This window comes from Salmo salar, chromosome ssa10 (genome assembly GCF_905237065.1).
Source record: "Salmo salar chromosome ssa10, Ssal_v3.1, whole genome shotgun sequence".
Classification (NCBI taxonomy): Eukaryota; Metazoa; Chordata; class Actinopteri; order Salmoniformes; family Salmonidae; genus Salmo; species Salmo salar.
Genome location: NC_059451.1, coordinates 4,173,591 through 4,195,458, shown reverse-complemented (window position 1 = coordinate 4,195,458; position 21,868 = coordinate 4,173,591). Strand labels below are relative to the sequence as shown.

The 21,868-nt window shown below is 42.0% G+C and overlaps 1 long non-coding RNA gene across 1 annotated transcript; it reads left to right on the top strand.

The window, feature by feature from the left end:
- The first annotated feature begins 631 nt into the window (after nucleotides 1-631).
- Nucleotides 632-19,976, top strand: LOC123724600 (uncharacterized). The gene is made up of 3 exons (XR_006757136.1): nucleotides 632-717; nucleotides 2,328-2,438; nucleotides 17,765-19,976. It is a non-coding gene; the product is annotated as an uncharacterized lncRNA (long non-coding RNA).
- Nucleotides 19,977-21,868: the final 1,892 nt, after the last annotated feature.

The window sequence follows — 21,868 nt, the reverse complement described above, 5'->3', positions numbered from 1 at the left end:
ACTAATTTTCAACCAAATTAGCAGTTACTGCCTTTTTGCTTGGGAGGGCAGTGTGGCCTTCTGTGGGTACTACATTCCTCATTCACAACACTTACTAGGCTCATAATCTGAGGTAGCAACTGCATCAGATCTACAAATCAATGAGCTAAACCTATCCATTTCATTTGCAACTTAGTGAACCTGCGCAGCATTCGCTCAACTCAATTACCCAGTAGCCGTATAGAAACAACAAATCATTAAACAAGAAGATTATTTCATAATAAAGACATTTATTCTGGCTGTTTAAAATCGGCCACATCTTGAAAAAGAGGACACGGACATGATATGTTTAGGTTTTACACCTTTTCTGATAAAATTATGGTTAACGATAAATACATTTTTTTAAACGTTTGATGGCTATGTGCCAGCCATTGCTAGCACTGTTGGTCACCACAACATGTACCCATGCGAACATTGAGCTTGCTCACCAAGTAGCCGTAACGTTGATAATATTAAGTTACCTTAAGTACGATTATAAGGTTAACGCTGTATGGGTTCATTGCCAACAATTGCGAAACTGGCATTGTGATGCAGAACAATGGGCTGGGAATAGAAGGTTCGGAAGGTGAGTTGGTGCTCAATAGAACTAAAAGGAGCTGACAGGGTGAAAAATGCCCTAAAATAAGGCGTGTTTTTTCACAATTACTTCAAAACTACGGCAAACAGCTGAGACATGAGGTAATATTATGAAACTTGGTTCCATGGCGGAAGCAATGGAGCCCATTGTGTCCAGCCTACTGAGGACAGAAAACATCATAAAGGACAGCCTGTAATATACTCAAGTTAGACAGCCTTGAATATTATGTTGCTATATCTCTCTGTCCTCAGTTTTTAGGGCCTGGAAAGGGAGAATAGTTTCATAATGTCCTCTCACAAAGTTACCTGCCCTATCCAGAGTAGCCTACTCTCTTATCTGACAACTGGAAGTGCTAGCTAATCCTTTCACCGTCTTCCATGGCTGTTAGCTACAAATGCATTTGGAGTTAAAATGATAAATACATCAAATTAGCTAACTAAACTCAGCAAAAAAAGAAACGTCCTCTCACTGTCAACTGCATTTATTTACAGCAAACATAATTAACATGTGTAGATGTTTGTATGAACATAAGATTCAACAACTGAGGCATAAACTGAACAAGTTCCAAAGACATGTGACTAACAGAAATGGAATAATGTGTCCCTGAACAAAGAGGGGGTCAAAACAAAAAAGTTACAGTCGGTATCTGGTGTGGCCACCAGCTGCATTAAGTACTGCAGTGCATCTCCTCCTCATGGACTGCACCAGATTTTCCAGTTCTTGTGTTGTAACGCTTATTCCTTTGAGAATAAACGCTAATCCGACCATCACCCCTGGTGAGACAAAACCGCAACTCGTCAGTGAAGACCACTTTTTGCCAGTCCTGTCTGGTCCAGCGACGGTGGGTTTGTGCCCATAGGCGACGTTGTTGCCGGTGATGTCTGGTGAAGACCTGCCTTACAACAGGCCTACAAGCCCTCAGTCCAGCCTCTCTCAGCCTATTGCGGACTGTCTGAGCACTGATGGAGGGATTGTGTGTTCCTGGTGTAACTCGGGCAGTTGTTGTTGCCATCCTGTACCTGTCCGCCCAGGTGTGATGTCGTTACATGTGGTCTGCCACTGCGAGTATGATCAGCTGTCCGTCCTGTCTCCCTGTAGCGTAATCTTAGGCGTCTCACAGCACGGACATTCCAATTTATTGCCCTGGCCACATCTGCAGTCCTCATGCCTCCTTGCAGCATGCCTAAGGCACGTTCACACAGATGAGCAGGGACCCTGGGCATCTTTCTTTTGGTGTTATTCAGAGTCAGTAGAAAGGCCTCTTTAGTGTCCTTAGATTTCATAACTGTGACCATAATTGCCTACCGTCTGTAAGCGTCTCAACCACCGTTCCACAGGTGCATGCTCATTATTTGTTTATGGTTCATTGAAAAAGCATGGGAAACAGTGTTTAAACCCTTTACAATGAAGATCTGCGAAGTTATTTGGATTTTTATGAATTATCTTTGAAAGACAGGGTCCTGAAAAAGGGACGTTTCTTTTTTTGCTGAGTTTAGTTAATATAAAGTTAGCAAGCTGGTGATATTAAATTCACTTAGCTAGCTAGCTATACAGTATGTAAAGTTGGCTAACTAGAAAACATTATGTTAGCATTTGAGTTAGCCTGCACGCTAAGTTTGTGTAGCAAGCTTGCTAATAATACATTGTTTTTGTTCACTTTCAACATATATTTACTTACTTGAATAGGTTCTCCCACCGCCTCCTTTTTCAGGGTCTGAAATTTCCACAGTGCTAGCAAAACGCAGCCAGCCATGTGGTCGATTGGAGGACTTTCAACAGACTGAGTTTGGTCTTCCAACATGGTGCTTGATGCAGTTACAAGGTGATTTCTGAAGCAACTGCAAGCCCTCTATTCGTTTGGGGAAAAGTCGATGTAAAACATTGTTGAATTCAAATGTTCTGCTGACAGGTCGACGACAATTTGACAATATTTTCTCGTTAAAAAACTGACAGTCCTTTTCCAGATACAGCATAAAATAGTGCTAAAGATGAAATCATTTTCCAGGCGTAGATTTATAATGGGAAACTTGTATGTATGACAAGCTCCAAGTTTATGAATCTCAATATTTTTATACCTGTGCAGACTTTTCAGAAATGGCGCATGCGTAACTTTATTGTGAAATAAATTTGTAAGTCGCTCTGGATAAGAGCGTCTGCTAAATGACGTAAATGTAAATGTAAATTTACCCAATGTTTATAAATCAGACGCCTGGTGTGGGGTGTTGTAGCTCTAATGCCAGGTGTGTCTACGGCATGCTGTAGACTGGGGGGTACAGCAGGGGGATATTGTGTACAATTTTGCAGGGACCTCATTTATAAAACATGCACAAAATATACCCCAAAATGGCACATACAAAATATACCCTAAAATAAGAGGTTTGCACTTCTCTTATAAAAGTTGGCATTATTAAAATCACCTCCCTGCAACCTCTTTAGACCATGCATACGCACATCTGCTAGTCGTTGAAATATTGCATTGCAAGCTGGCAAGTAAGTATTTTGTGAAAATGATGAAAAGCTAATTCATAAAAAAGAACAAAACGTGAAAACATATTAAGAAGAATGCAGCCATTTGTTGTTTGTTAGAACAAATTACTAGACAAAAATCTTTTTCCATTTTCATAAACATTGCAGAATAAATTCCTCACCTTGTCTGGCCGTGATGGGTTCATATTCCCGTAGGAGCTAACAACAAATGATCATGTGCATCTCTCATTTAATTGGACCTAGTAGCCTAGAAAATAGGTAGGCTATATATATTTCAAGGTTTGCAATATCATAGCAGTGTGGTTTATAACAACGGGATACAGTCGAATTTAACAGATGAACAGTTGATGTTTTACATTGAAGTAGTACATTAGTAAGCTACTGTAAGTACTGTAATTACATTTTTTTGCTAGCCTGCCTTAGAAAATGTGTCAGAATTCGCGGGCAGTCCATCATATTTAGGTTGGCGGAAAAGTCGATGCCAAACATTGTTGAATTCAAATGTTCTGCTGACAGGTCCACAACAATTTGCCATTGTTTTCTCTCTCAGAAACGGAGAGTCATTTTCCACATACAGCATAAATTACTGCTAAAGATTAAAACATCCTGCCAACACCATAAATAGACCGGTAGCTTATGTAAATATTTGACAGTATGGGTAGGCTACAGTATGGTTCTACGATAGGAGTGCATTTTGTATGAAATATAAGCAACATTTATAAATGAGACCCCAGGAGAGGGAGAGTGGCAGCATCTGGTTTCTGTTGAAGGATGCTGCCTTGAACCCCTCAGTGTCCAAGTGCCCACTGACATAGAGAGAACTTAGATGAATAGCTGAACTTAGATGCTGAACTTAGATGCTATAAGGACAAAGATGAAGACCTTTCCAGAGAAGCCAAAAATGATAATGTGTCCTGGTCTTTGAGTCAGAAAGTGACTCAGCCAAATCTCTCTTTGGGCTTGGACCCTTTTTCACCTTTTAACCTAGCAACCTAGGTAAATAGAAGCCAGGGGAGCCTAAAGAAAAGTAATCAGGGAGTAGAATGAAAGACTTTGGGGTAGACAAAGACACTGAGCAAACCTATGAACCACTCCCTTGGTGTGTTAAGCTCTGGCATTCTGAAGGCCAAAGGAGAAGGCAAACATACAGAAACACACCTGCCCAAACAAGGACCGTCACCAGAGAGTGTGTGGACACACCGTGAATGATGGGTAATTTGTTTTCAGGCACAGATGATCAGAGAGGCAAGTGGATTGAAGGGTTTTATCTAGCTGGCTTTATAGGCTTGTGGGAAATCCTCAAAAAGGGTTTTTGTTTTTGAGATACCCTTATCCGAGGTATAACAAAGCACCAACATGTCTTTCCGTATCTCTAAGGTCTCCCATATATGAAATGGATGGTTATGTAAAAACATTTTACTGCAAAACTGGTTAAATTGTTAGATATTGTGACACACCCCCTTAGCTCAATTGTGTGGGGGGGGGGGGTCACACGACAAACAATCTGATCTTCCCTGTTTTAATTTTGCATCACCATTTTGGTTTGCTTCTTGTCTTTAAGTTTGGTGTTGGTTTGTCTTTGTTTGCCTCTTAGTGGGAAAATTTTGTGGGTGCTCATGGTGGGTGACTTTTAGGTCCCAGTTGTTGTTGCTATGCAATTTTCAATGAACAGTATCTTTTAGAACCCCTCCTGAAACCCCACCTGTTTCGTTTTGGTTGTTGTCAGTGTCTCTTTTTTCATTCCCCCTTCTGTTTGAGAGACATTTTGGGTTTTGTTGTTGGGGAACATAACACAAGGCAAAAACTAAAGGGGGTGGATGGGTGGGCATATAAGGAAAACATCATTCGAATCTCATCACGGACAACTTTTGCATTTTAGATAATTAGCAACTTTACATATTTACTACTTTTTAGCTACTTCGCAACTACTTAGCATGTTAGCTAACCCTTCCCTAACCTTAACCTAACTCCTAAACTTCAGTCTAACCCCTAGCCTTGCTAACGTTGGCGGTCACAATTCTTACCATGGACCTGCCCAAAATCACAGCTGGCGAGAAGGACGAGGAAATCAGCCCACTCCCACGCTTCACAGGATTTGGAGAACCCTTCATGGACGGGCCTGTTGCTCCCGGCGCCTGGTTCAGGCTTCCGACAAATGGAGAAGCCCCGCTGGATCCAGAGAAGGGACGGAAGGTTGCCGACATTGACTTCGAAATCGTAGTAGGCACTTTTGCCGAAGACACAGGCACCCCCAGCGACGAAGGTGATGGAAGATCAGGCTCCAGGGCGGCAAAACAATTTGCTGTTTGTATCCGCTCCGGACCTTTTGTTGGGAATGTAGACTGCTTTGCGGGAGGCCGCTGTCTTCGGCTTCCATCATTGATTGCCCTGCTTCTCTTGCTGTGCTCCTTTGACTCCACTATCAGATGGGGGAGCTCCGGGCAACACCGGCCAGTCAGATAACGACAAACGACAAGGAGGAAATGCATCCAACAAGTGTGAACGCTGTCCAGCCACCGGCGTAAAAAATGTCCATTCTCTTTCCCCAGTTTCTTACGTAGGCTGGTGACCTGTGTGATCAAGGAAGCCACCTCAAGCCTATAATTCTCAGCAAGCAAACAATTGCCGCATTGGAACTCTAAGTGATCCGGTTTGTCCTGAAACAAAACATAGTAGATACAGCTCCTACAGTGCTGAAACCGTTCATTTATTTCTCGAGACAAAGGGCTCCATTGTAAAACTCATCTGGTACCAACTTCGTTCGCTTGATGGTTAGCAGCTTAGCGTCTCTGTCATGCAGGCTTCAACCTGTCTGTTAACCTCTATGGGCTAGGTGGGACGCTTGATGAGATGACAATCCTAGGACATTATGTTATACAATACATGCATGTTTTGTTCAATCAAGTTCATATTTATATCAAAACCCAGCTTTTTACATTAGCATGTGACTAGCATGTGACTAGCATTCCCAGCAAACACTTCAGGTTAAGCAAGATTCCGGGACAAGAAATAGCGGTCCTAGCTGTTAAAAGCTAACAGTGTTGCGGAATCCAAGCAAAAACAAGTTTGATTTTCGTATTTAATGAATTGCGGTTTTGTTTTAATGAAAAATAACTAACTGAGTGTTTCCAGCATACAGAGTTCAGCTGTCTAGTCAGATCATGCTAGTTTTCACATGCTCGAAGTTCTGACTGCAACTGCTCTATTTTGTGTTCTGTCCTCTGGGACTTCAGTGTTATTAAGTATGTTCATCGCTAGTTTACTGTGTCGCAATTCATTTTTCCCAGAAGAAAACACAGCAAGCTCTAGAATCAACATTCTAAAGACAACAAAATCTCTGCTCCCGAGAGATGTGACGAGGGAGTTGGTGAGATAATGCAGCATTCCTAAAACACACAAAGGAAATCCTTGCATGTAAAAATTAACTTTGGTGGCTGGGCCCACTTACACATGTCACAGGAATTACCTCTCCCATGTCAATACCATCCTGAATCTCCCAGAATTGTCCTTGATAGGCCCACTCCACCATCAGTCTTCCCTTGCGGCAGTTACTAGAGACAGAAGGCAATGCACGCCAGCCACATGTCAGGATGCCATTCAACAGCCAAAATGCCATCTGGAAATTGCTGGCGTGCATTGCCCTCATACCAATTTTGCTAAAAACCATGGCTGGCCAGCCCATGTGACACCTGAACTGGACTCGTATGTGAAGAATGAGTTCTCATAATGGGGTAACTCATGCATTGCTCTGGGAAACTGTGTAATAAATCTCATCATGCCTATAAGGACATATTCCATTTATGACAAACAAGAGGCACCTTAGAATGGCCAAACTTGCTGTATGTGATCGTTTATGGTGGCTGGGGATTGACTGAGATAGTGGTCTTTGTGCACCACACTTGATCAGCTCCACCTTCTCTGCAACCCTTTAACTGTCAATGTGTGTGAAGCTGTGCTATCTTCCTCACAACCAACGCGTCTTAGTCATAGTCTATGACCTAGCTACACTAACTCAGGGATTCCCAAACTTTTTAACTTGGGGCACCCCCTTCCAGCAGTGGGGAAGATCCAACGCCCCACGCCTATTTCCATGGGCACAAGCACTGTTCATGACACAAAAGGTTCACATCCCTCTTGTTGGTGGAGAGCATGTTGCAGGTTGAAAGCTTATTTCCTGCAATTACACAAATTTTGTCATGGGGTGCAAAGAAAATGTTGCAGTTTTTAAAGAAACATTTCTTGCAATTCTATACATTTTGCAATGTCTAATGTGTATTAATTTGACATTTGAGTGACAATTACAACAATATATATATTGGTGAACACATTAAAACTATAAAATAATGCAAATGGAATCATGTAGTAACCAAAAGTGTAAAGCAAATCAAAATATATTTTATATTTGAGTACCCACCCTTTGCCTTGATGACAGCTTTGCACACTCTTGGCATTCCCTTATCAAGCTTCATGAGGTAGTCACCTGGAATGCATTTCAAATAACAGGTGTGCCTTGTTAAAAGTAAATTCATGGTTTTCTTTCCTTAATGCGTTTTAACCAATCAGTTGTGTTGTGACAAGGCAGTGGGGTATACAGAAGATAGCCCTATTTGGTAAAAGACCAAGTCCATATTATGGCAAGAAAATCTCAAATAAGCAAAGAGAAATGATAGTCCATCATTACTTTAAGACATAAAGGTCAGTCAATCCAGAAAATTTCAAGAACTTTGAGTTACCAAGCATCTGCCTCTAACCCTAGGAAGCTCTTTGCTACCTTCTCCTCCCTCCTGAATCCTCCTTCCCCTCCCCCCCCTCCTCCCTCTCTGCGGATGACTTCGTCAACCATTTTGAAAAGAAGGTTGACGATATCCGATCCTCGTTTGCTAAGTCAAACGACACCGCTGGTCCTGCTCACACTGCCCTACCCTGTGCTTTGACCTCTTTCTCCCCTCTCTCTCCAGATGAAATCTCGCGTCTTGTGACGGCCGGCCGCCCAACAACCTGCCCACTTGACCCTATCCCCTCCTCTCTTCTCCAGACCATTTCCGGAGACCTTCTCCCCTTCCTCACCTCGCTCATCAACTCATCCTTGACCGCTGGCTACGTCCCTTCCGTCTTCAAGAGAGCGAGAGTTGCACCCCTTCTGAAAAAACCTACACTCGATCCCTCCGATGTCAACAACTACAGACCAGTATCCCTTCTTTCTTTTCTCTCCAAAACTCTTGAACGTGCCGTCCTTGGCCAGCTCTCCTGCTATCTCTCTCAGAATGACCTTCTTGATCCTAATCAGTCAGGTTTCAAGACTGGGCATTCAACTGAGACTGCTCTTCTCTGTGTCACGGAGGCTCTCCGCACTGCTAAAGCTAACTCTCTCTCCTCTGCTCTCATACTTCTAGACCTATCTGCTGCTTTTGATACTGTGAACCATCAGATCCTCCTCTCCACCCTCTCCGAGTTGGGCATCTCCGGCGCGGCCCACGCTTGGATTGCGTCCTACCTGACAGGTCGCTCCTACCAGGTGGCGTGGCGAGAATCTGTCTCCGCACCATGCGCTCTCACCACTGGTGTCCCCCAGGGCTCTGTTCTAGGCCCTCTCCTATTCTCGCTATACACCAAGTCACTTGGCTCTGTCATATCCTCACATGGTCTCTCCTATCATTGCTATGCAGACGACACACAATTAATCTTCTCCTTTCCCCCTTCTGATAACCAGGCGGCGAATCGCATCTCTGCATGTCTGTCAGACATATCAGTGTGGATGACGGATCACCAGCTCAAGCTGAACCTCGGCAAGACGGAGCTGCTCTTCCTCCCGGGGAAGGACTGCCCGTTCCATGATCTCGCCATCACGGTTGACAACTCCCTTGTGTCCTCCTCCCAGAGTGCTAAGAACCTTGGCGTGATCCTGGACAACACCCTGTCGTTCTCCACTAACATCAAGGCGGTGACCCGATCCTGTAGGTTCATGCTCCACAACATTCGCAGAGTACGACCCTGCCTCACACAGGAAGCGGCGCAGGTCCTAATCCAGGCACTTGTCATCTCCCGTCTGGATTACTGCAACTCGCTGTTGGCTGGGCTCCCTGCCTGTGCCATTAAACCCCTACAACTCATCCAGAACGCCGCAGCCCGTCTGGTGTTCAACCTTCCCAAGTTCTCTCACATCACCCCGCTCCTCCACTCTCTCCACTGGCTTCCAGTTGAAGCTCGCATCCGCTACAAGACCATGGTGATTGCCTACGGAGCTGTGAAGGGAACGGCACCTCCATACCTTCAGGCTCTGATCAGGCCCTACACCCAAACAAGGGCACTGCGTTCATCCACCACTGGCCTGCTGGCCCCCCTACCTCTGAGGAAGACAGTTCCCGCTCAGCTCAGTCAAAACTGTTCGCTGCTCTGGCACCCCAATGGTGGAACAAGCTCCCTCACGACGCCAGGACAGCGGAGTCAATCACCACCTTCCGGAGACACCTGAAACCCCACCTCTTTAAGGAATACCTAGGATAGGATAAAGTAATCCTTCTAACCCCCCCCCCTTAAAATATTTAGATGCACTATTGTAAAGTGGTTGTTCCACTGGATATCATAAGGTGAATGCACCATTTTGTAAGTCGCTCTGGATAAGAGCGTCTGCTAAATGACTTAAATGTAAATGTTACCGCTGCTGCAGAGGATAAATTCATTAAAGTTAACTGCACTTGAGATTGCAGCCCAGATATATGATTTACAGAGTTCAAGTTACAGACACATCAACTTTTCAGAGGACACTGAATTAGGTCTTCAGGGTCAAATTGCTGCAAAGAAACCACTACTAAATGACACCAATAATAAGAAGAGACATGCTTGGGCCAAGAAACACGAGCAATGGACATTAGAATGGTGGAAATCTGTCCTATGGTCTGATGTGTCCAGATTTTTGGTTCCAACCTTTGTGTGTTTGTGAGACACAGACTAGGTGAACGGATGATCTCTGCATGCGTGGTTCCCACCGTGAAGCATGAAAGAGGAGGTGTGATGGTGTGGGGTTGCTTTGCTGGTGACACTGTCTGTGATTTATTTAGAATTCAAGGCACACTTAACCAGCATTGCGACCACAGCATTCTACAGCAATACGCCATCCCATCTGGTTTGCGAATAGTGGGACTAACATTTGTTTTTCAACCGGACAATGACCCAAAACATACTGTGTAAGGGCTATTTGTCAAAGAAGTAGAGTGATGGAGTGTTGCATTAGAAGACCTGACCTCCAATCACCCCAAACCCCTCAACCCAATTGAGATGGTTTGGGATGAGTTGGACGGCAGAGTGAAGGAAAAGCGGCCAACAAGTGCTCAGCATATGTGGGAACTCCTTCAAGATTGTTGGAAAAGCATTCCTCATGAAGCTGTTTGAGAGAATGCCAAGAGTTTGCAAAGCTGTCATCAAGGCAAATCAAATCAAATTTTATTTGTCACATGCGCCGAATACAACCGGTGTAGACCTTACAGTGAAATGCTTACTTACAAGCCCTTAAGAAAAACAATAACCAACAATGCAGTAAAAATAACAATAGCAAGGCTTAATACAGAGGGTACCGATACAGAGTCAGTGTGGGGGGTGGGGGGGGCACCGGATAGTCGTGGTAATTGAGGTAATATGTACATGTAGGTAGAGTTATTAAAGTGACTATACATAGATGATAACAACAGAGTAGCAGCAGCGTAAAAGAGGGAGGGGGCAATGAAAATAGCCTGGGTAGCTATTTGATTAGATGTTCAGGAGTCTTATGGATTGGGGTTAGAAGCTGTTTAGAAGCCTCTTGGACCTAGACTTGACGCTCCAGTACCGCTGTCCGTGTGGTAGCAGAGAGAAGAGTCTATGACTAGAGTGGCTGGAGTCTTTGACAATTTTTAGGGCCTTCCTCTGACACCGCCTGGTATAGAAGGGTGGTGACTTGAAAAATATAAAATATCCTTTGATTTGTTCCACTTTTTTGGTTACTACATGATTCCATATGTGTTATTTCATAGTATAAGTCTTCACTATTATTCTACAATGTAGAAAATAGTAAAAATAAAGAAAAACCCTTGAGTGAGTAGGTGTGTCCAAACTTTTGACTGGTGTGTGTGTGTGTATGTATGTATGTATGTATGTATGTATGTATGTATGTATGTATGTATGTATGTATGTATGTATGTATGTATGTATGTATGTATGTATGTATGTATGTATGTATGTATGTATGTATGTATGTACGTACGTATGTACTTATGTATGTACTTATGTATGTATGAATACTGCCCTTGTTGCTACAGCTTGCCCAGAATGACCATTTAGCTGTGCAAGCTGGTAAACCACAGAACTACAAACATCACTGGCTATGTTGTGTCCTCACCCTGTTAGGACACATGCCCTGGTCACCTCAAAGACTTTGAATCAACATTGCACAATACGTTTTAGTGGGGGAAAGAGGCCTGTACATATACACTACTAGAGTAGCTGCCTGTTGTATTACGTTTTTTCCTGTAACTTGGTTACACTACCGTATGCTAATGTCTTGAAAGACTTGTTATTATATTTTGTGGAATTGCCCATTGTTGATATACTTGCTGTAAGTGTGTGAATGAGATTAAAACATGAACACATTGAAAAACAAGTTGGCTTGGGCTATTCAAACAGCAGAGGAATGGCAGTGCCACTCCCTAGATATACCAAGAGCCTTATGAAACCTTTTTAATAAAGACAGAATAACACAATACAAAATGAACATGGGCTACGTACTGTATATGCAGGTGAAGGTGTTTGACTGTAATCATGTTAGCCATATTGGATTGATTTACACTAACAGTCTTTATTTTTAATTTAACCTTTATTTAACTAGGCAAGTCAGTTAAGAACAAATTCTTATTTACAATGACAGCCTACCCTGGCCAAACCCTAACCAGGACAACACTGGGCCAATTGTGCACCGCCCTATGGGACTCCCAATCACAGCCGGTTGTGATACAGCCTGGAATAGAACCAGGGTCTGTAGTGATGCCTCTAGCACTGCGATGCAGTGCCTAAAACCACTGCGTCACTCGGGAGGGCATGTGTGTTGTAGACAATTCAAAAATATACTTCATTTACATAATTCATATTTATAGGTGATTTAACCTCCATCAAATGTTTATGGAAGCCATATTGGATTTTGTACACCATATTGGATTTGAAGCAAAATATTAAAATAATATGTGAAGGCCCACTGACTTAATTGCAAGACTAGGGGCTAAATATACAAAATCCTTTAAGGAACTTTGGACCCCAAAAAATGACATTTCGATGAGCACACTTATTTTCATTGGAGCCGATTATAATAGCCACAACATAAAAAAAGGAGTAAATCTTAGCATTTTTGTCAGGCAGTACTAAATGAGCGCACATTTGACTTGGAGACTTGTCTACTGAACAGCTACCAAAAAGTAAAGTTAACATTCATAATAAATATTCATAGTTGATATTTCCGAGTGTTGTATGTGTGTTTACAGGTCTATATTTCCAAGATGAATGAAGATATCCTAATGCTGTTTGTTATTTGTGTATGTAAGGCAGACAACTGACTACTTGTATTCCAAATTTGAGCAATATCAAAGCTTGCAATATTGGGTTACATGAGGTTATGTGGCCCAACCCCTCCAGCCAGGCATAATTCTGCGCTTTTTGAGTTTAGGGGGTGTTTTCCTTAGAGCAGATCATAAAAAAACATGTTACTGTATGTATTTTTGTCAGGCAGCACCACACCGTACTGAATGAGAGCAAATATGACTTGGAAAGTTGTCTATTGAACAGCTACCAAAAAGTGTTAACATTACGAATAAATATTCATAGTTGATATTTCTGCGTATTTCGACTATTGACTATTCATATTCCACATTTTAGCAATATTAGAGCTTGCAATATTAGGTTACATGAGTTTTGTGGCCCACCCCCTCCAGCCGGTCATTATTCTTCACTGTTTGAGTTACGGTTGTGCCTCACAACATCTATTCATTTAACCACTTTTGCAGTATAATATTTTCACACAACCATCCATTTACTTTACTATTTATATTTTTGACAACTTTATACTTTTACTTTGTACTTTTTACTCCATACATTTTACCTGACGCTCCTTACATTTTGAATGCTTAGCAAGACAGGAAAATGGTCTAATTCACAAACTTATCAAGAGAACATCCCTGGTCATCCTTAATGCTTCTGATCTGGTCGACTCACTAAGCACATGCTTCAATTGTAAATTATGTCTGAGTGTTGGAGAATGTCCCTGGCTATCCGTAAATTTAAGGAACAAGAAAATAGTGCCCCCTGGTTTGCTTAACTTCTCTAGGACCGGCGGGACGAATTCGTCCCACCTACGTAACAGCCAGTTGAATCCTGTGGCGCGATTTTCAAATACCTTAGAAATGCTATTACTTCAATTTCTCAAACATATGACTGTTTTACAGCTATTTAAAGACAAGACTCTTGTTAATCTAACCACACTGTCCGATTTCAAAAAGGCTTTACAACGAAAGCAAAACATTAGATTATGTCAGCAGAGTACCCAGCCAGAAATAATCAGACACCCATTTTTCAAGCTAGCATATAATGTCACAAAAATCCAGAAGACAGCTAAATGCAGCACTAACCTTTGATGATCTTCATCAGATGACAACCCTAGGACATTATGTTATACAATACATGCATGTTTTGTTCAATCAAGTTCATATTTATATCAAAAACAGCTTTTTACATTAGCATGTGACGTTCAGAACTAGCATACCCCCAGCAAACTTCCGGGGAATTTACTAACAATTTACTAAATTACTCACGATAAACGTTCACAAAAAGCATAACAATTATTTTAAGAATTATAGATACAGAACTCCTCTATGCACTCGATATGTCCGATTTTAAAATAGCTTTTCGGTGAAAGCACATTTTGCAATATTCTCAGTAGATAGCCCGGCATCACAGGGCTAGCTATTTAGACACCCAGCAAGTTTAGCCTTCACCAAAATCAGATTTACTATTAGAAAAGTTAGATTACCTTTCCTGTTCTTCATCAGAATGCACTCCCAGGACTTCTACTTCAATAACAAATGTTGGTTTGGTCCAAAATAATCCATAGTTATGTTCCAACAGCGGCGTTTTGTTCGTGCGTTCTAGACACTATCCGAATGGTAAATAAGGGTCACGCGCACGGCGCATTTCGTGACAAAAGATTTCTAAATACTTCATTACCGTACTTCGAAGCATGTCAACCGCTGTTTAAAATAATTTTTTATGCAATTTTTCTCGTAAAAAACGCGATAATATTCCGACCGGGAATCTGCAATTAGGTAAACAGCCGAAAGAAAATATATCACTGGGTTGACTCGGGCACGCGCCTAATTCCTTTGTCCTCTGATCGGCCACTTGGCAAAGGCGATTATGTGTTTCAGCCTGGGGCTGCCTCGACATCGTTCAGCTTTTTCCCGGGCTCTGAGAGCCTATTGGAGCCGTAGGAAGTGTCACATTACAGCTAAGATCCTGACTCTTCAATAAACAGAGGCAAGAACAACAACACCTTGTCAGACAGGCCACTTCCTGCATGAAATCTTCTCAGGTTTTTGCCTGCCATATGAGTTCTGTTATACTCACAGACACCATTCAAACAGTTTCAGAAACTTTAGGGTGTTTTCTATCCAAAGCCAATAATTATATGCATATTCTAGTTACTGGGCAGGAGTAGTAACCAGATTAAATCGGGTACGTTTTTTATCCGGCCGTGCAAATACTGCCCCCTATCCCCAACAGGTTAACATAAGGAATTTGAAATGATTTATCCTTTTACTTTTACTTTTACTTTTGATACTTAAGGATATTTTAGAAATGATATTTACTTTCGATACTTAGTGACTTCAGAAAGTATTCAGACTCCTTGACTTTTTTCACATTTTGTTATGTTACAGGAAATGTATTAAATTGTTTTCCCCCATTATCAATCTACACACAATAACCCATAATGACAAAGCAAAAACTGTTTTTTAGACATTTTTGCAAATGTATAAAAAAATGGAAATATCACATTTACATAAGTATTCAGTCCCTTTACTCTGTACTTTGTTGAAGAACCTTTGGCAGCGATTACAGCACATATTCTTCTTGGGTTTGACGATACAAGCTTGGCACATCTGTATTTGGGGAGTTTCTCACATTTTTCTCTGCAGATCCTCTCAAGCTTTGTCAGGTTGGATGCTTCACAGTAAAGGGATGGTGCCAGGTTTCCTCCAGGACGTGACGCTTGGCATTCAGGCCAAATAGTAAAATCTTGGTTTCATCAGACCAGAGAATCTTGTTTCTCATGGTCTGAGAGTCCTTCAGGTGCCTTTTGCAAACTCCAAGCGGACTGTCATGTGCCTTTTACTGTGAAGTGGCTTCTGTCTTCCCACTCTACGATAAAGGCCCATTGGTGGAGTGCTACAGAGATGGTTGTCCTTCTAGAAGGTTCTTCAATCTCCACAAAGGAACTCTAGAGCTCTGTCAGAGTGACCATTGGGTTCTTGGTTACTTCCCTGACCAAGGTCCTTCTCCCCGATTGCTCAGTTTGGCCAGGCTTTTTCTTTGCAACTCTGCCTAGAAGGCCAGCATCCCGCAGTCGCCTCTTCACTGTTGACGTTGAGACTGGTGTTTTGCGGGTACTATTTAATGAAGCTGCCAGTTGAGGACTTGTGACTTGTGCGTCTGTTTCTCAAACTAGACACTAATGTACTTGTCCTCCTGCTCAGTTGTGCACCGGGGACTCCCACTCCTCTTTCTATTCTGGTTAGAGCCAGTTTGCACTGTTCTGTGAACAGTTTCTTGACAATTTCTCACATGGAATATCCTTCATTTCTCAGAACAAGAATAGACTGATGAGGTTCAGAAGAAAGTCCTTTGTTTCTGGCCATTTTGACCTGTAATCGAACCCACAAACGCTTATGCTCCAGATACTCAACTATTCTAAAGGTGGCCAGTTGTATTGCTTATTTAATTAGGACAACAGTTTTCAGTTGTTCTAACATCATTGCAAAAGGGTTTTTCTACTGATCAATTAGCCTTTTTAAAAAGATAAACTTGGATTAGCTAACACAATGTGCCATTGGAACACAGGAGTGATGGTTGCTGATAATGGGCCTCTGTACGCCTATGTAGATATTCCATAAAAAATCTGCTGTTTCCACCTACAATATAAATGTACAACATTAACAATGTCTACACTGTAATTTGAATGGACAAAATGTTTTTTTATTTTTTCAAGAACAAGGACATTTCTAAGTGACCCTAAACTTTTGAACGGTAGTGTATATTTAAAATCAAATACTTTTAGACTGTTTTACTCAAGTAGGATTTTACTGGGTGACTTTCACTTTTACCTGAGTCATTTTCTATTAAGGTATCTTTACTTTTAATAAAGTTTGACAATTGGGTACTTTTTCCAAAACTGCCAAAGTGTAATCCATGCTCAGGGATATTCAAAGTCAGCTTTTTTTCACCCATCTACTTGTTTGTGAGGCATTGGAAAAGCTCCCTGGTCTTTGTGGGTGAATCTGTGTTTGAAATTCACTGCTCGACTGAGGGACCTTACATATAATTTTATGTGTGGGGTAGGTACAGAGATGAGGTAGACATTAAAAAATCATGTTAAACACTATTATTCCACACAGAGTGAGTCCATGCATCTTATGTCACTTGTTAAACACATTTTTCCTCCTGAACATATTTAGGCTTACCAAAACAAAGGGGTTGAACACTTACTGACGCAAGACATTTCAGTTTGTAAAAATGGCAAACGTATTTCCACATTGACATGATGGGGTATTGTATGCAAGCCAGTGACAACAAAATCAAAATGTTATTCATTTTAATTTCAGGCTCTAACATAACAAAATGTGGAAAAAGTCAAAGGTTGTGAATACTTTCTCAAGGCACTGTGGTTCTACTTTGTCGTTTAGAAATTTGAGGCAGCGACATATCGTCTTTAAGAATGTTTTTAACATTTAATTTATATTTTCTTGTAGTCTCCATAAACCATGGGCATGACATGCTGGAACAATCAGTCTGCTTATGCCCTGTACTACATTCTTTCCTGTTTACAGTATGGCTTTCAATGGCTTTTTAATCCCAAGGGCACACATCTAGGTTTTTTACTCAACTCTAGGAGTTGACGCGAAAGCATTTACAGCTCAGTGTTCGTGTGATTCGGTGCCAGCTCACCACCTGTTCCCCTGGCCCGCTACCCTGAGTTATATGAAAGGAAATTACAAAATAGCAAGAACCAAAAAAATGTAGAAAGAAAAATCTAATTTTGGGCCGGTTTTCTAAAAAAGCATCTTATTGAACAGCCAAGCAAGAACCGGCCCCACCAGAATTACAATCCAGTCTGTATGCATCATCGGAATAAAGTGACCACTTCACAAATAAATAAAAGCCAGATTTTACTAATCACCTGTCACTGGCTGGACGGATTTGGCACAGATTAAAATTCAATTTTACACAAGCGATAAACTTATTACAGAACATGGAGTTGGGCTTGAGGTTGGGCGCCCTTGATTGAGTCATCAATAACGTTTTAGTGCTTCATCATTATCCACGTGCTAACAGCATATTTAATTCATCCTCCGTGTTTCTATCCATTTACCACAGGAGCAGAGGGAAGATAAATAAACAATGAGAAAGAGAGGAGGAGTGGAGAAAGAGAGGAGGAGTGGAGGCTCAGGTGGAGGATGTAAATGTGGGTGAGTCGATGATGGATCAGTTCTGACAGAATTGGAGAGAGGCGAACAACGGGGCCAGGGTATCTGCATAGTTCACCCTTCTTACATGTTCAATTTCTGTTTTGTTTTATTCACGCCAAGAAGTGTGATGCTGACCGTACTCGTTACTCATGCAAAAAACAGTACAGCTGACGTTGCTGTTTGCTCTTGCAAAAATAAATTAAAACTGATGGTGGGCAAATCTGAATTAATAGAACTTAGAAATGTACTGCTGCATCAGTGTGAGAAATCATCAAAACATTGTGTATTATGGTTTATTTTCAATTGGTTCTCTGTGTTAGCTCATTTTCCATACTCATAATACGGTTGACAGAAATTAGGAAGTTTGACATGGAAATGTAAAGCAGAGAGTTAATTGGGCCTTGCCTCGACAGTATTTACTCAATTCCATTCAGTCTACAGGGAATACTAAGTCTAGGAAACCTCCATCTCCATATATCTAAAAGGTCTCCACGTAATTGTGTATAGAGAAGAATGTTATATACTCTTTCATTGCCGCCAATTACTTTTGAGTTTTTTTCCAAATCTATATTAAGTACTCTGAGAGATTTTAGGTGAGTTTGACTCGCGCTACCTCTAAGTATCTGCAAATTGAACTATCGAGAGATTGCATTTCGAAGCATGTGGCTACGACACATTCCTTGTATGTTTATATGAGTTTGTGCTCATGAGCGTGATATGTCGGTTAATTGTTTGGAGCTCTGAAAAATGTTCTTCTCCATGGTGGTTTAGTCTACAATATCATTGCTAATGTTTTTCATTTCATTATAATCGTTGCGGTACTTACCTGAGGCGTCATGCATGCAGCTAATTGTTTTGAGAGGACACTGATGGCCAACTTTGATATCTTTGAATAAACAATACCTTCCATAATTCCAGTGTTAAAATGGATATGACACCCCTGGTGTGTGCTGTAACAGGTATGCCTACTCATTGACCTCAACTTCTACATAATATATTTTACATATCCAGCAAAGACAGAAATGTTGCTGTACTCACTTACCCAACAAGACATTCTAACTTACACAAACGTACAGTACGTCAAGTCACATACTCCCTATTGAATGGTTAAATTGAATAGCCTTTCTCCCATTACTATACTGTCGACCCATGGAGAGTTATGAGGCAGAGTCCCTTGCAACTACCAGTAAAAGTGAGGTAACCTAACTCTAGTGGAAACAAACAGACAATAAATAAGGCAGTATCCTAGGTACCAGCTACTACTTTAATGTACCGCTTACAATGTTTGCACCCTAAATAGCACCCTATTTCTTATATAGTGCACTACTTTGGCCACAGGCTCTGGTCAAAAGGAGTGCACTATATAGGGAATATGGTGCCATTCGGGACACGTGTGAGATATTTTCTAATGTAATAGGTATCCAGGGAAAGAGCAATCACTAAGGACTGGTTTATTGACACTTACTGACCACTCAAATACAATACCATCAGACAGTGATTACATAATGTCCTGTTGGACCAGGTTTTGGTTAACCACAAATACTCATTCCAAGTGTGACTCATACAGATCCTCTTGGACATGCCAAAATGTCTTGCTGTTACCCATGACCTCCCTTTTCCATAATGAGAGATACCATTGTCCAGAAGGTCAGGTGAGGTCTAAACTTGATACTGCAGTGAGTCCATTACTCCCTGACCCACCCCCTAACTCCGCTGTCATCCTCATGAACTTAGTTACATGCGTTTATGACCTCTCCATTTAAGAGCCCACAGTGGGACATGGCTCTCTCCCCACCCAATAAAATCAGAAGGGAAGCAAAGGAGAAATGCTAGCAGTGACCTCGCCAAAGTTTTATGCAGCTGTAAAACAATTTACATATGTTCAGCATGTTCGGACCCCAAGGGTGCAGAAGTGAAAAGGTTATCAATGAGAGACCATCTGTAACTGCCTTCAAAGGGAGTTTTTCAGTTCATAAAACCCAAGCACTTTTGATTTATTAGAATTTCACTGTCTGATTTATTTTTCCCCAAAGCCGAGCCAAGTAATAACATTTAGAGTGGATCAGAAGGTGTACTTCTGTGAGCTGAGGTTGCTGATCTCCCAGACACAGGGTTAGGGGTACTCCTGGTGGTGCTTTGAATAAAAAATATGCTCTAAGGGTCAATAGGTTTCTAATCAGGGTGACCTTGTGGTAAAAACCCATGATCTTGAGCTCTGAGCTCGCTGCGATTATAAAGTCATTAAATGCAAGGTTACAACAAAACAGATCAGGTGCTCTAAGAATACACTATTATGAATTGAATGGTTTCAACATACAACACTATTTGTCTTAGTTACTCAACATCTTCTGAAATATCCTTGAGAGTCTTACAAAAAAAGTGACAACATTACATATGTTCAGCATAATTGGGCGGGACAGCTCTTTCGAACATAATTAATCTGGATGGTTGTACAGTCGTCTCAAATAAAACTGTGAAGGACCTCGGCGTTACTCTGGACCCTGATCTCTCTTTTGAAGAACATATCAAGACTGTTTCAAGGACAGCTTTTTTCCATCTACGTAACATTGCAAAAATCTGAAATTTTCTGTCCAAAAATGACGCAGAAAAATTAATCCATGCTTTTGTTACTTCTAGGCTGGACTACTGCAATGCTGTACTTTCCGGCTACCCGGATAAAGCACAAAATAAACTTCAGTTAGTGCTAAATACGGCTGCTAGAATCCTGACTAGAACCAAAAAATTTGATCATATTACTCCAGTGCTAGCCTCCCTACACTGGCTTCCTGTTAAGGCAAGGGCTGATTTCAAGGTTTTACTGCTAACCTACAAAGCATTACATGGGCTTGCTCCTACCCATCTTTCCGATTTGGTCCTGCCGTACATACCTACACGTACGCTACGGTCACAAGACGCAGGCCTCCTAATTGTCCCTAGAATTTCTAAGCAAACGGCTGGAGGTAGGGCTTTCTCCTATAGAGCTCCATTTTTATGGAATGGTCTGCCTACCAATGTGAGAGACGCAGACTCAGTCTCAACCTTTAAGTCTTTACTGAAGACTTATCTCTTCAGTAGGTCCTATGATTAAGTATAGTCTGGCCCAGGAGTGTGAAGGTGAACGGAAAGGCTGGAGCAACGAACCGCCCTTGCTGTCTCTGCCTTGCCGGTTCCCCTCTATCCACTGGGATTCTCTGCCTCTAACCCTTTTCTGGCGGCTGAGTCACTGGCCTACTGGTGTTCTTCCATGCCGTCCATGGGAGGGGTGCGTCACTTGAGTGGGTTGAGTCACTGACGTGGCCTTCCTGTCTGGGTTGGCGCCCCCCCCTTGGGTTGTGCCATGGCGGAGATCGTTGTGGGCTATACTCGGCCTTGTCTTAGGACGGTAAGTTGGTGGTTGGAGACATCCCTCTAGTGGTGTGGGGGCTGTGCTTTGGCAAAGTGGGTGGGGTTATATCCTTCCTGTTTGGCCCTGTCCGGGGGTATCATCGGATGGGGCCACAGTGTCTTCTGATCCCTCCTGTCTCAGCCTCCAGTATTTATGCTGCAGTAGTGTATGTGTCGGGGGGCTAGGGTCAGTCTGTTACATCTGGAGTATTTCTCTTGTCTTATCCGGTGTCCTGTGTGTATTTAAATATGCTCTCTCTAATTCTCTCTTTCTCTCTTTCTGTCTTTCTCTCGGAGGACCTGAGCCCTAGGACCATGCCTCAGGACTACCTGGTATGATGACTCCTTGCTGTCCCCAGTCCACCTGGCCGTGTTGCTGCTCCAGTTTCAACTGTTCTGCCTGCGGCTATGGAACCCTGACCTGTTCACCGGACGTGCTTGTTGCACCCTCGACAACTACTATGATTATTATTATTTGACCATGCTGGTCATTTATGAACATTTTAACATTTTAACATCTTGACCATGTTCTGTTATAATATCCACCCTGCACAGCCAGAAGAGGACTGGCCACCCCTCATAGCCTGGTTCCTCTCTAGGTTTCTTCCTAGGTTTTTGGCCTTTCTAG